This window comes from Adiantum capillus-veneris, chromosome 16, assembly GCF_014529385.1.
Source record: "Adiantum capillus-veneris isolate H3 chromosome 16, ASM1452938v2, whole genome shotgun sequence".
In the NCBI taxonomy this organism is placed as follows: domain Eukaryota; kingdom Viridiplantae; phylum Streptophyta; class Polypodiopsida; order Polypodiales; family Pteridaceae; genus Adiantum; species Adiantum capillus-veneris.
The window spans coordinates 114004043-114019981 of NC_140946.1; positions in this window are offsets into that span (position 1 = coordinate 114004043).

A 15939-nucleotide genomic window follows, 5' to 3' on the forward strand; every position below is an offset into this window, starting at 1 on the left:
AAAAACACAAAAGACACACACACGTTTTTACTTTGCAAAGATACAAGATTGGGGACAATAGTTTTTTAAGTTGAGAAAGTTGTAAGATGGACATGGATAACAATTGATAGGAGTTAAGATTGGATTAGATTTAGGTTTATGTTGAGTTTAAGATTAGATTAGATTTAGATTTAAGATTAAGGCAAGATTTAAGATTAACTAGATTAAATTTAGATTTAAGTTAGATTACATTTACGTTTAGGTTAGATTTAAGATTAGATTAGATTTAGGTTAGATTTTAGTGCATGTCAATGAAGGCGCGCTTTGCCCAAAGAGCAAACACTAGTTACACAACAATATGTATATTCCCATCAGAATCTAACACCTATTAACTCACACACTAACCATATTCAATCGATTGCGAATCACCACATGTTCAATTAGGTTAGATTTAAGATTAGATTTTGGATTTAGTTTTTATATTAAAGTCTACCTTCGGGATTACGGTAAAAAAATTAGAGTTCGGCGAACGGTGATCTCTCTCTTCCTCTCTACGGATGCGACCTTAAGTTGGAAATCTATCAACCGCATGATACTTAGATTGGAGGCCAACATGTAATGTGCTAAGTAATCCCTCAAACAAAGATCTGTTGTGAAGAGATGTTAAGATGCTGTGAATTGCTACACCTAGAGAAGAGGCAAAGGGGTTTTGTCCACTACATGCACTATCATGTAGATGTGGGTGTATAGATTTCTCGTACCCACAAATATAGGCATTGACCAATAAAGACGATATTATAACTCGATGGTTCTGATCTCCGTGCACCTCTAGAGCGAGGTGTGCGGGGATTGGACATGACTAGAGAATGTGAGGTAGTATAATGTGAACAGAGAGAGAGAGAGAGAGAGAGAGAGAGAGAGAGAGAGAGAGAGAGAGAGATAAAAGACGAAGGATGCCAATAAAAGATTAAATTTATGTCGAGGTTATAAGGTTTTTACCTTCATTATGAGTAGTGATGAGGATGTGGGGCCGTTCAACCGAAACACCTACCTCTCAACAAGGATCTTATGTCCTTGTAATCAATGCAAGCATGCTATGTGACGGACAAGACGCATTTCGTTGCAGCACGTTCTCAAATTTGACGAGTTTGATCCATCTAGTATAGATCAAATTTTTGCCAATTATAACTCGTTGGAGTTTGATGCTAGCCAACATGCAGCAATCTTGCAACCCAATAGACGTGTTCGCAGGCGCTTTGGTCAAGCAGCATACGTGAGGCCACAAGATGTAGCCTCTGACAGCTCGGAGGATGATCATGCAGACCACATTTCCAACGAGGCACTGTTTGAGCCTGAGATAGACGAAGTGATCGAGACGATCATGGATTCAGAAAGTCTAATCTATAATGATATGAAAAGTGAATCCGATACGCCATTATGTGATGGAGCACATGTGTCTAGATTGAAGGCGCTCCTGGTTCTTCTCAACATGCAGGCAAAGTTTGGATGGAGTGACACTACCGTCACAGCGCTTTTTAGGTATTACAATGTGTTTACTTTAATAAAAAATTCTAGATGTATAATGATCTGATAGATTACTTACACAACTGTGTAGATTGCTCAAAGAGCACATACTGCCAACTGATAATGTGATGCCAAATTCTAGAGAGGAAGCACGAAAGATCTTGCAAAACTTGGGAATGGATTACAATTCGATTCACTCTTGTCCTAACAACTGCATTCTTTTCAGAGGGGAATACATAGACATGGAGAAGTGTCCGAAATGTGATTCCGAGAGATATCGACTAGATCTCCACGAAACAAAAATTCCACAAAAGGTTTTGCGACATTTTCCTCTGCTTCCTCGAAAAAAGCATTTCTTCGAATGTAAGTCCATGGCCGCCCTAGCATCATGGCATGAGGAGAATAAATCTTCGGATAGTGTGCTACGGATTCCTGCAGATTGTGCAGCCTTAAAACATATAGATGAAACATGGCCGGATTTTGCGAAGGAAGCTCGAAATTTGTGCCTAGGCCTGGCTATGGATGGTGTAAATCCAGTTGGTCAAAGATCAACATCTTACAATGTATGGCCCGTTGTCATCGTCAACTACAACATTCCCCCGTGGTTGACTACCAAGCAGGGGCACCTGTGGCTAAGCTTGATTGTGCCGGGGCGGTATAAAGTGAAGAATATGGATGTGTATCTTCGTCCACTATTGGAAGAGCTACAACAATTGTGGATTGGCATAGAAGTGGTGGATATGAGATGACACACAGGTCAACAAAATGCTTTGATAAGAGGCATTCTAATGTGGACCATGCATGACTAGCCCGGACTAACAGAATGCTCAGGTGATTTACACTCAAACACTGTAAATCTTGGTTTTTCTCAAGCTTATCTATTGTCATGTGTATACATGCAAGGCTTCCAACAAGCGGATACAGAGCATGTGTCACATGTGGACCTAGACTGAATGCACGTCAAGCGCCCTCATTGAAGAATCAAATCTACGAAGGTCATCAAGCGTATCTTCTAGAGAATCATGTGTTACGCGATGAATTTTTGGGAATAGAGCCACCGAGGATGTCTGTACAAGCATGGTTAGAGCAGAAGGAGATGTGTGATGATGTTTTGCTCCTAGGGAGAGAATCACTCTATGGTATGAGTTACCATATTGGCCCCGACTCATGATCAATCACTTGCTTGATCCAATGCACATATTCAAGAATGTGGGTAATCTGCTATGGGACCATCTGACCGTCAAGAAAGATACTTTGGGAGCCAGGGTTGACCTTAGAAATGTGGATCATATGGAGCAATATTGGCCACAAACAGCATCTGATGGATCGATAAAACTCCCTAAAGCGCCATGGATTTTGACAAGAGCCCAAGAAGGCAAAGTAAAAGAGACCATTCAATCTGTGTGGACCCCCACTAGCATAATGCACTCGCTCCGAATGTGTTTCACTAAAGAAGGAAAGATTACCGGTTTGAAGTCACACAACTGACATAAAATGTGTCAGGTATGTTTGAAGTGGAATATATCATAGTGGGAATTGTGTAACAAATTCGTTTGTGGACTTTAATATCATTGCTAGATGTGTTTTGCAGTTTATTTTACCGGTTGGCCATTGAGGGATGTTTGTCTCCTGATGTCTGTAACACAATCTACAAACTTGTGTAGTTGGTGCAATGGATCTCACAAAAGGAGATCAATGTAGACTCCATACCATTCGCCAAACTAAACGTTGCGGAGGTTGTGTGCATGTGTTTGAGAAACACTTTCCTACTACCATGCTAACCATTCAGGTGCATCTTCTTGTTCACATAGTTGATGATGTGGAAATAGCTGGCACAATACATTGCAGATGGATGTTCTTTTTAGAAAATTTTATGAAAACACTTAAGGGATATGTGCGTTAGAAGGCACGTCCGAAGGGTAGCATGGCAGAAGGTTGGTTGGTATCAGAGTCCCTAGTTTACATTGGAGAGTGGCTAGACGGATTTGATAAATCCCGGGACAAGCTATGGTGAACCATAGATGATGAGCGCATATCTGAGATTTTCATGTGCAATTCGGTGTTGAGAAGAAGATGACGGAGGACCTAGAGGCTAAAATCAATCGATTTTGCATGCTTCACAATCCAGTGATGCAAGCGAAAATGCAAATCTGTGCATCTTTCTAAGAACGCAACCTTCACATACATGTCTTGGTGGCATCTCCAATAAAGACAAATCATGCACCATATTATGACGTTGTAAAGTCATCAAACTGCCATAACCAACATGCCCAAATCTAGCATGCCACAACTCAGCATCCTGCATGGCCTGAGTCTTTGTTTCTACAATACATACCTGAATCTGCTTTTCATAACGATCTAGCACAAATAGTCCATTTTCCAGCGTACCTGTAGTGATAAGAGAATAACCATTCTCTCGATCTCGTACAACACATCTGTCATCCTCAAAAATGACCCGAAGACCATTTTTTGCAAGAGAAGATACAGACAACAAATTCTTCTTGATCCCTGGAACATATAAGACATCTAGCAAGCATAAATCTGAACCATCTGAAATGGTAATCAAAATCTTACCAACGCCTTTGATTGGATAAGAAGCATTATTTGCACATGTCACCTTCTTTCCTGTTGGAGCTACATCCAATGAACAAAACAAATCCTTCCTTGAAGTAATATGCCTGGATGCACCACTATCAAAGTACCAAATCATTTGTGTCTCGTCAACACTGTAAGAAGAAAAACCTGAACATACTATGAAAGCATAAGAATCCTGCACAAAGTTTGCAGACTCTTCTTTAGCTGTAGAAGAATCACCAGAAGCTGAAACAACCAAACTTGACTCTTTCTTCTTTTCTTTAGCAATTCGCTTTTTACACTCACTAATGTAGTGACCAGGTTTCTTGCAGTAGTGGCATTTACCTTTCTTCTTGGACTTGTCGGAATCACCTTTAGACTTCTCTGAAGACTGTCCTACACCAGACTTGGAGTGACGAGCACTCTCTTTACCCTTGTTTTTGTTCTGTACAACAAGAGCATGATCCATACCATCCACCTGTAAAGACTTGTTCTTACGTGATTGATCCTCCTGCAATAGCAAAGCCACTAACTCTTCAAAATGAAGCGGCTCGGGATTAGCTCGCAAAGACAGAGTCAAAGAAGTCTGAAAAGTCAAATAAGATGGTGGTAGTGAATTGAGTGTTTTGGAAACCAAGTCCTTCTCTGAAATCACTTCATCAATGCTAAGCAATTGCTCTTTAAGATCCCTGATTTTTGTAAGATGCTCGACGATATCGTCACCTTCGTCCATCTGTATTTTGTCAAGTTGTTTCTTCAAAAACTCTATTCTGGCAGTGTTTCTTCCTCCAAACATAGCTTGCAGAGTGTTCCAAGCATCCTCAGAAGTTCTGCAAGATCTGATATGTGGTGTGATTGTCCTCTTTATGGTTAAGGCAATCACAGCCATAGCTTGTGCATCTTTAGTATCCCATCTCTTTTGCTCTGGAGTGACTTGTGAGGGTCCTGCACCAACAGCTGCACCACGACCAGGCGTGGCAGGTGCAATGCTACCTGGAAGAACTTCATCTCCAGATACATAATCCCACAATCCTTTACCAACCAAAATATTTTTGGCCATAAAAGACCAAAGAGAATAGTTGGTGCCATCCAATTTGTCTTCGGATGTAAACGCACCAAAAATCTCTTTCTCCGTAGATTGAGCCATACTGTGGATGCACACAAGAGAGCAAAAGAACCTCCAAGAGATTCACAAATCTCCTCTCCAATCCAAGCAAAACTCTACACAAAATCTCAGCACAAAGCTAAGACAAGCTGCTTCCCAAAAGAACTGTTTACCTGAAGAAAATCTGTCAAAAAGCACACCCTCTTTATCTAAACGCCTCCGAAAAGTAACTTCTGCTATGCTGCTCAGAAAAAAATTCTGAGGGCTCGAACGGCTTCAAAAGGGGGGTAAAACCCCAAGTCACCTCCAGGTCACCTGATGAGAATACTCTCGGAACGTCGAGGATGCTCCCACGAGCAAATTTTCCGAAAACTGTCTGAAAACTGCGATTGCGCGCGCAGACGCGAAAACGCAAGTAGAGGCTCTGGAAATCACCTTGCTCTGATACCAATTGTTGAAGATAATGAAACAGGAAACAGAAGGAAGATAGCAACTCAGAGTAGGAAGAAGATGGAGAAGGAGAAGACACAGAGCTTGTGTACGAGATCTCTGTAGTCTCTCTCTCTGTATTAGAATAATAGAGTATACAAACTCAGAGCTACAAAGCTTATATGAAACCCTAAGAGATAAGGTGTCCTTTCACACCAGATGTCCAGGGGAAAAAACCCAGTGGGAGAAAAGTGCCCCTGGTGAAGCGCGTATACACACTAACACTACTACATGTCTACAGAATTATGGAGCTCAAGAAAACCCAAGATGGAAAGTGGCTTGCAAAGGTGCAGCATGTGTATGTTTCTTCACAGTTAAAGCTAGATTTAGCATTGGCTCCATCGAGGTTTCTTGCAAACTGTAATTTCACTCCTTTATCAAGTTCCTAGATTGTCTATTTTGTATTTTTGTTGTATACGTTTCTTTGATGATTGTAAGATTTTCATTGCTTGTTCATGTTTGCATATGTTTTCTTATCCGATATTTTTGAGTGGGAGCCAATAAAGTCCTTCACAGGAACTTTTGAGGCCATCCACGTTGACCTTGGCAAGTTTCTCTAAGCTGGCTTTCCATCCTCTGAGTTTGCCTCAGGAGAAATTTTTTCTTATAACCATACTTATTTCATGCCTAGGCAAAATGGTTATGGTAATCTTTCTCCATTTCACTTGTCAACCTTACAGGGTCTGGAATGGCCTAAGCCAGATATTGCCTTGATTGCAGCAACCAAAAGAAGAATTAAGACGGATGTGCATGGAGCAATGAAGTACACCTATGGTCCCCACAAAGCAACGGTAAGATGCTCTATGTCTCTTCATGTGCTTGTGTATATCTTTCAATAACAGAGTGTTCACAGGACACCAAAAATGTGGACTTGCAAAGGGGGAAGTGCAACCAATGGCTTCCTTCCAGTTGGATGGGAGACTAAGTTGGCAAACCACCAGGGAGATAGAATCAAGTGCTCTGTAGTTGCTTTAAATGTGGAGTTCAGATACCATATTGCGAAGCAAATCTTGTCAATGGTCTTTCCCTACAGAAGATGGAAGCTGACGATGGGAGAATAGGAGCCACTAGATTCTGGTATTGCTGTTAGATAATTAGTTGACCTGGAAATATGCCTCCACGACGATGCAATGCACGATATCTCAATGAATAAGGACTGGCACCTCAGTCATGTTTGCAAGTATCTTAATCTCATGTATACCTTTCCCAAGCAATACCTCTTTGTAATCAACAAAAAGGTTGTTCATTCCAAAAAAGAGAAGAGATTTCTGTACGAGAACATTGCATTTTTTGCGATGTATTTTTATAAAAGCTTGTAACTGACACGAATTTCACTCCCATTAATGCATATGGTGTTTTGAATCTCGTCTCTGCGCATACTTGTTCATTCTCAATCTGTTCAAGATTTCGATTGAAATGTGCAATTTCTTTCTTTGGAGCGTGATTGCTTTCAATGTTCGTGTCTTTCAAGGTTTTGTCACGTGATTTTGCTAAAAATTGTAGCTTTAAGTTAATTTGATGTTAATTTTAAGTGTTTTTTAAAAAGGGATCTTGGGTATATAAGTGACTTTATAAGTTTTAAACTTCATTTCTCACATTCACAAAACTCTAGCTCTAAGCTCTCTTCCCATCTTCTTTGCAAACGAACCCATGGAAACATCTTGTGATGCACTTCTCACACAACTAGAAAAGGTAGGACTTATGGATTGAGTTAGTGTGTTCAAGGGGACGATCGACATATAAGCCACTGCCGACTGTTGGAATTAGGGTTGCAGAGAAACACACACAGCTTGGAGAAGACGAAGGAAGCTCAAGGCACACAATAGAGAGTGTATTCCTTAGTGTGCAATGGAAAGATAGATAGCCCTAGAGTGATGGGCGTATATACAATGCACGGGGGAAAAAACCTCCTAAAGAGGGAAAAAATGCCCTGGCGGTCCTAGTGTGTTCACACACATCACTACCACATGTATATGGTAACAAATCCCCCCTGGAGTGATGCGGTGAACGAGAGCTGGCACATGAGTAAAGGGAAGTGCCATGCCCTGAGGACAGGATCAGTCCACAAAGGGGAGTAAGCCCAAAGCTTTGCGGAAAGCTTCAAGCTTCTCACGAGACAATGCCTTTGTGAAAAGATCTGCAAGGTTGTCCTGTGTTGGCACATAAGCCAAGCTGATCTCTCCTGCTGAGAGCCTCTCCCTGACATAGTGGTAATGCACCTCAATGTGCTTTGTGCGAGCATGAAAAACTGGGTTCCTCGCAACTGCCAATGCGCTCTGACTGTCAGTGTAGATAGTGTTGGCAGTGTCCTGTCCAACACCCAAGTCAGCCATAAGGCGTCTGAGCCATACACACTCAACCGTAAATGTGAAGACTGCCCTGTACTCAGCCTCACAACTCGAAGTGGCCACAGTAGGTTGCTTCTTGCTCAACCATGATATACATGAACTGCCAAGCATGAAACAAAAACCATTGTGGACACTCGCGTGTCAAAACAACCAGCCCAATCTGAGTCCAAAAAAGCATGTAAGTCTGGCGGCAATGATCCCCCCTTGGGATAAAACAAGCCAAGATGTAAAGTGCCACTAAGGTAGCGGAAAATCCTCTTGACAGCCTGCCAATGCTTAGACCCTGGGCTATGCATAAATCTGCTGACCTGCGAGACTGCAAACTGAATATCTGGCCTCGTGTTGCATACATAAATGAGGCAGCCAACAGCAGTTTGGTAAAGAGTGACATCAGCAGGATCGCCAGCATCATGTAGACTCAACTTCAAACCTGTTTCCATGGGAGTGGCAATAGGTTTGCAATCCTCAAGTCCAAACTTACATAGCACTGTCTCTATGAAACTTTTCTGACACAAGGCAATACCACCATCACATTGCTTAAACTGTATACCCAAGTAATGATGCAACAGCCCCAAATCTTTCATCTTGAAAGTAGCATTCAAATCAGCCTTAAATTCAGCAATATGTCTCTCATTTGGTCCAGTGATCAGCAAATCATCAACATAAAGAACCACAATGAGAAATACATCATCCTCACGCTTTACATACAATGTGCTTTCTGTTGGACTGTTACGAAAGCCTCGTTTAACCAAATGAGTGTCAGCTTTCTCATACCAAGCACGAGGAGATTGCTTCAACCCATACAAAGCCTTCTTACATTTGCACACTTTGTCCTCTTGTCCTTTTATGACAAAACCGCGAGGCTGCGTTACATAAACTTCCTCAAATATGTCACCATTCAAGAAAGCAGTAACAATGTCTTATTGATGTACATCCCAACCAAAATGAGCTGCCAATGCACATAGAAAACGCACAGTAGTCATACGACAAGTGGGAGCAAAAGTCTCTTCATAATCTATGCCTTTTTGTTGTGCATAACCCTTTGCAACAAGTCGAGCCTTATGGCGATCGATCTCACCATCCGGCTTGCGTTTCAACTTGTAAACCCACTTCGTACCAATGGCCTTTTTGCCAGGAGGCAAATCACATAAAGTCCATGTGTCATTCTCTATAAGTGCATCATATTCTGATTTCATGGTAGCAATCCAATTTTCTGAATTCTGTGCTTCATCAAAAGACAGAGGCTCCTCAACATCATGTAAACTAGACACAGCCAAAGCATAACAATCTGATGCATAAGATGCATGGCGAGAGCCTGAACGAGTACGACTAGATAAAGGTGCATCCAATTTACTGTCACGCAAAGTGTGCACCAGCCATTTTGGCATACTACTAGCCTGCTCATTTTCAGCCCTTTCCTCATCAAGTACATCATGTACATCTGCATCAGTAATAGGCTGTTCTAAAACATTTTCAGAAACCCCCATAGGCTGTACATTTGCCTCATTGGAACTTACATTCGTATTTCCACCACTGAAAAGAGGCAACAAAGTGTCATAAATGTCCTGTGAGCTTACATTATTGTCTCTAGTACATGACAGCAAGGGTTGAACAGAATCTTCCACAAACACTACATCCCGTGAAACCAAAATACGTTTTGTTTGCGGATGATACAACCTGTAACCTTTGCTTTCAGCACTATAACCAACAAAAATACATTTGACAGCCTTATCATCCAATTTTCTGCGCTGCACTTGTGGCACCAAAGCATATGCCAAACAGCCAAAAACACGCATGTGCTCAATAGAAGGTTTTCTATCATGCCATGCTTCATATGGAGTAATAGACTGCAAAGCTTTCGTAGGACACCTGTTAAGTACATAAGTGGCACACATGATGGCCTCAAGCCAAAAAGAATGCGGCAAAGCTTGACTTTTGACCATACATCGTGCCATTTCCGTTAGTGACCTGTTTTTCCTCTCAGCAACACCATTTTGCTGAGGTGTATAAGGCACTGTACATTGTTGTTTTATCCCACGACTAGCCAGAAATGCATTAAATTCATGAGACATATACTCCCCCCCTCGATCGGAACGGAGGGTGCCCATAGTACATTTTGAGACATTTTCAGCCATAGCCAAAAATTGTTTGAAGCACATAAAAACTTCGGACTTCGCTTTAAGCGGAAATACCCACGCATGCCTGGAGTAATCATCAATGAAAGTCACGAAGTACAGGTAATTGCCCAAGGACGGAGTTTGCATGGGCCCACAAACGTCACTATGCACAAGCTGCAACCTGCATGTGGCCCTAACTGAACCATCCTTTGGAAACTTAGAACGCTGCATTTTACCCAGAATACAGCCTTCACAAACATGTTTGATAGGTGCTTCAAGAGGCGGCAAAGAAGCAACCATATCAGATTTCTGCAAACGCAGCAAACTGGCAAAATTCAGATGACCAAAACGTGCATGCCAAAGTTTTGCATCTGAAATAGCCCTTGAATCTGCAACAGCATTTGCAAAATTTTGTCCAGACTTGTCATACAAAGTGAGCTTATACAGCCCACGGCACAAAAGCCCAGATGCAACAATTTCATCACCAAAACTGAGATCATGAACTGTACATCTGTCATCCACAAATTTAACTACAAGTCCAAGTCTAGCAAGTGCGGATACAGACAAGAGATTCTTCTTGATCCCAGGTACATAAAGTGCATCAACAAGTGTGAAGGAACTGCCATTAGCAGCAGTGAGCACAATCTTTCCAACTCCCTGAACTGGATAAGAGGCGTTGTTGGCACAAGTGACTGAATTCCCATGAGGGACAGACTCGAGAGAGGTAAACAATTCACGATGTGAGGTAATGTGCTTTGTAGCACCACTGTCGAAATACCACACATGTGAATCTGCAGCAACTGACAAGCATGCATCATGGACAGCAAGATTGTAAGTGCACTCTGCGCTAAAAGCCCATTCTGCATCAACATCAGCATCACAATCTCCTTTCACAGAAGACTCAACAATGGCTGCATTTGTAGTGGAACCAGCATTTGCAGTGGAACCACCCTCTTTCTTCTTAGCCTCTTTGGCCTTCAACTTAGGACACGACTTGATCAAGTGATCATTGGCTTTACAATAATGGCAACGCATCTTCTTTTTGCCCTTATCACCAGAATTGCCAGACGAAGTGCTGCCAGCAGAAGCATTAGGAACAGAAATTTTGCCACTCGCAGCAGAACCATAAGAAGTGGCTGCATTACTGTTACCACCCTTTCTTTGAGAAGCAATAAAAGCCTGTTCAACTGCACGCTGCCTAGACCTGTTTTTTCTAGAAAGTGACTCTTGCAACAGCAATGTGCATAATGCATCAAACTTGACAACTTCAGGATTTCCTTGGGTCATCAGTCTCCAAGTACTAGCAAAAGTCTGGTAGGAATCTGGTAAGGCATCAAGAACAGTCTGCACAAGGGAACTGTCAGAAATGACTTCACCTGCAGAAATGAGTTGCTCATTGATATCCTTGACACTAGCAAGGAAAGTGTCCATATCATCTTCCTCATGCATAATCTTCGACTCTAGCTCTTTACGCAGCAAAGCAATTTTAGCCTCATTGCGGCTTGCATAAAGACCTGCTAGAATATCCCAAGCCTGTTTTGCAGATTTTGCTGAACGGATGTGAGGAATAATGGTGCGCTTCACAGACAACGCAATCAATGCATGAGCCTGCGCATCCTTAACATCCCAACGAGCTTGTTCTGCTGTAGGCAAAACAACTCTAACAGCTGCAATCCTTGCAGCAAGACCTGCAACATCCTCAATATCGCCTACATCTTCAGAACCAGGACGTACATCAATGCCCTGCACAATGTTCCAGACACCTTTTGACACAAGAACGTGTTGCATCATATAAGCCCACATAGGGTAGTTGTCCCCATCCAACCTGTCCTCAGCAGCAAACATCTTGAACACATCTGTGTTGTTGTTGTCAGCCATGGTAAATGCTGCACCTGATGCGAAAACTGCCCGAAAATAGGAGAAATGGAGCGGGAACAACTTGTGCTATATAGCACAAACCGTAGAAGACTATAAGGCACCTGTTATGCAGAAAACGGCACTGACAGAAAATCTGCACAAAATGACGAAATAACCTGTGCAGTACTGCCCGTAGTGGAAACGGAGGCCGAAATGAGCCCAAATCAAAATTCTGAGCAGACCGAGCTCTTCAAGCTCGCCCAAAATTTTTGTCGACCTGCGAACGCTTGCCAAAGCTCACTGAAATCGGAGAAAGTGAGCAGGCGTGTGCTGGAGCAGCTGGCGACTAAGCCCGGGAGGACGTGACCTGCTCTGATACCAATTGTTGGAATTAGGGTTGCAGAGAAACACACACAGCTTGGAGAAGAAGAAGGAAGCTCAAGGCACACAATAGAGAGTGTATTCCTTAGTGTGCAATGGAAAGATAGATAGCCCTAGAGTGATGGGCGTATATACAATGCACGGGGGAAAAAACCTCCTAAAGAGGGAAAAAATGCCCCGGCGGTCCTAGTGTGTTCACACACATCACTACCACATGTATATGGTAACACCGACCTGCATGCAGAGGCATTTCAAATCTTTCTTGACTACATGGCGTAACACATGGAAGAATATCCCACACTTTTGAGGGATCCTACATGGCGTGGTTGGCAGTGGATTTCCTCAAACACCTTTATGCAACCGACAAAAACTTTTGCTTTCCCTTGTTGAGGTTTATTTAAAGGGCTCACTAAACGGGACTGTAGGACAGACGATGGGAATGACCTCATAGACTTGGACATGGGGTGCATAGGCACCCAATTCATTTCTTGGGACATGGTTCTGGTCTTACTTGTGCTTGAGGGCATGGAGAAGGAAAACTCAAAGGAAAAGATCAGTCAGAAACCACATGTGATCATTGTGAAGGAATCAAATGAAGTTATCAAAGAGGTTGATGAGCATACTAAAGCATCCATGGCACTCATCCTCTTGCAAGAGCCCATCTCCACTGACCAAGGGACTAACCAAGGGTCCTATGATGCAGTGCCAACAAAGCTTAAGGACAAGATCATTAGCATGCTACGCAAGGAATTCCTCGTGTCAAACAAAGAAGAGCGCTTCAATGAAGATGCAAAAAGAGCGCGGATGTGCAACTGGAAACAATAAAGAACAGGGAGAAAAGGCCTACTTGGTTGCCAAAAGAAGATTGGAAGATTGCTTGGCAAGAAGCGTGTGATAACCCCAACAAATGGAAGCAACAAAGGGAGGCGGCCAGAGTGCGAGTGGAGTCAGGGAGCTTGCACCACTTGGGAAGCAGTGGCTGGGAGTCATTTGAGTTTGACTTTGTAAGTGCAATTTCATTTCTCTAAGTTTAGTTGTAGGGACTTGTAATTGAAAATTTTAATGTGACGTTTTTTTGTATGCTCTAAATAGTGGTCGATGATTGGACACAATCCCACATCATACGAGCACAAGTACGGTGGAAGAAAGGGTCTCCATGCGCTTATGGATATGCTTTTCTCTCGAGAAGGTGAGGTAAATACTTAACTTTGTGCCACAAAATTTATATATGTTAATCATAAGCTAGTTAAATGCAACTTACTTATGTCTTCCTCTATTGCGAGTTTAATGAATACGCCATTACAGTGCGAGGAGACATTGCGTTAGAGTTAGGGCATTAGTTGTACATAGGATTTTTTTTCACACTTAGCATCTATCAAGGAAGACGTTGGTACGTCTCCTAATTTTGTAGTGGAACATGATATTATCTTTGGATATATTCGAGTTGTATATTTTACATCTCAACATTGTATATTTCACAGTTTGTATTACATTTTGCATCTTGCAACTATGATCTGAAATAAAGTTTTTATCGCAAAAGTTTTTGTTATTGCAAAATTGTTTATTATTTTTGTTACTTGCAAAGTTGATGGCGTATGAAAAAGTAGATTATGTATATTGTTTTTGTTTTTTCTTTAAAGGATGTGATGCAAATGCAATTTGGTGCGAAGGTTGAATGGATGGATGATGTATATTGTTTTTATTTTCACTTTAACGTGATTTGACGTGAGAGACACTACAAAGTATTGTTAATTAATACTTTTGACGCTTATAGCAACGCCAATCCATTGGATTTTAATGAATTGATGCCAATGCGCTTGTTGCAAAGGTCGGTTGGGTGACAGGGTTGTATGTCCTGCCACCAAACAAAAAATTACTTCAGTCGTCGCCATGTGCGTCGATAAGAAAACCTGCAACCGTCACTTATTATTTTGAAGCATCGTTGTTGTCATGTGACACATCCAACCCTATGTGTCCGTGGACAAGCTACAGCACGACCAGGGTTCATTCAAGTCGGTCTAGAATAGGAAGTGATCTAGCACTTTTGTGAGTCTGTTCGCAGACCGTGCATGACCAGACACTTAGATTAGATGCATATCTTCCGGTAGCATTGTTTGCATCGGTCAATCACAGCCTCAGCCAGTGTTTTTAACAACAGCTTATCAGTTTCTAGGGCAGCCTATTGGCGTTTTTGGACAGCGTTGTTGGTGAGCATTGGATCAGCGATTTTCAGCAATATCGCAGCCAGCAGACAAGTGTTTAGCACTGCAGCAAATCAGCATTTGTGGCAGCCCGAACCAGCATTTTGCATTAGCAAATTTAGCAGATAGAAGATCATCAAATCAACGATTCGAAGCATTCAATTTTCAGTCATAGTCTCGTCCTCGTCGACCACACTGTCGGCCTCGACATAGCCCCATTAGATTTCCATCAGCATCTTGTACCAGATTGTGCAATCAATAGTAGACCACTTTCGCCATCGAGAGTGGGACCCTTGGAGGAGGGTTTTACAACGTCTCTGGTGTCGTATTCTCTTCTCTCTCTATCTCTCAGTCTCATGCACCTTCACGCACAGTGTCCATTCACTTGTGTCCATTGCACTCTCTCATTAAAGAACGGAAGGCTCTCCCTTCCATAAGAACAAGGAACCTTGAGCACAGTTCGGAGCACTCATCTTGAGCAAAGTTCATCATTCATTCTGCTGCACCTTACATTGGTATCAGAGCTTTGGCAGTGTTCTGTATCATACTCAAGGAAAGAACCACAACAACCACATAATTTTTTTTGCTTCTTGAGGTCGCACGTAACCCAAGATTTCTTGGGCGTGTTGATTCTTAATCATGTTTTTGAAGAGTGACAGGAATCCCAAGAAAGAAGGGCTTGTCCAGCCTCCCCTTGTGCCTCTTTTCACTCATTGAGAACTGACCGTGCACTTAGCGGCCAGCCAATCAATGTCAGGTGGGAAAAAGCAAACTTGGTGTGAGCGCAAGGCTGCCAAGGGGTGCGCCCGCAGAAAAGAGCAGAACTCGAGTGAAGAGAAGATCCTTCTCTAACACAGACTGCAAGTGAAAGAAGAACCTCAAGAAACCAAGAACCTCAAGACCCTCAAGAACCAAGATCCCCAAGAACCCAAGTTCCTCGTGAACTTAAGAACCCAAGACCCACAAGAACCCAAGTTCCTCATGAACTTAAGAACCAAAGACCGCAGTGTATGCTCATCACTCGAAGAGAAATGGATACGTCGCATGGCGGTGATGGGCATGAAAGTAGTGAAGAAGAATTTCCTCACCATGGAGGTTTTCCTTACCCTCCCCCCCTACGCCATCTATGCCAGGGATTGCACCAAATCCTATGGAGGCTTTGATCAAGACGATGATGGACATGATGGCACAACAACAAGAACAGCAGGCAGTCTTCGAGGAACGGATGATTCGCGAGCGTGAACAAGCGTGCTTGGCGGACAAGGAACAAAAGACAGAAATGCAGAAAGAAAGGCAGCTTTCGAGCGTGAGCACGATGCTGTGCGCTTCGCGGCCGAAGAAAGACTAGCGGCCTTGTGGGCCAA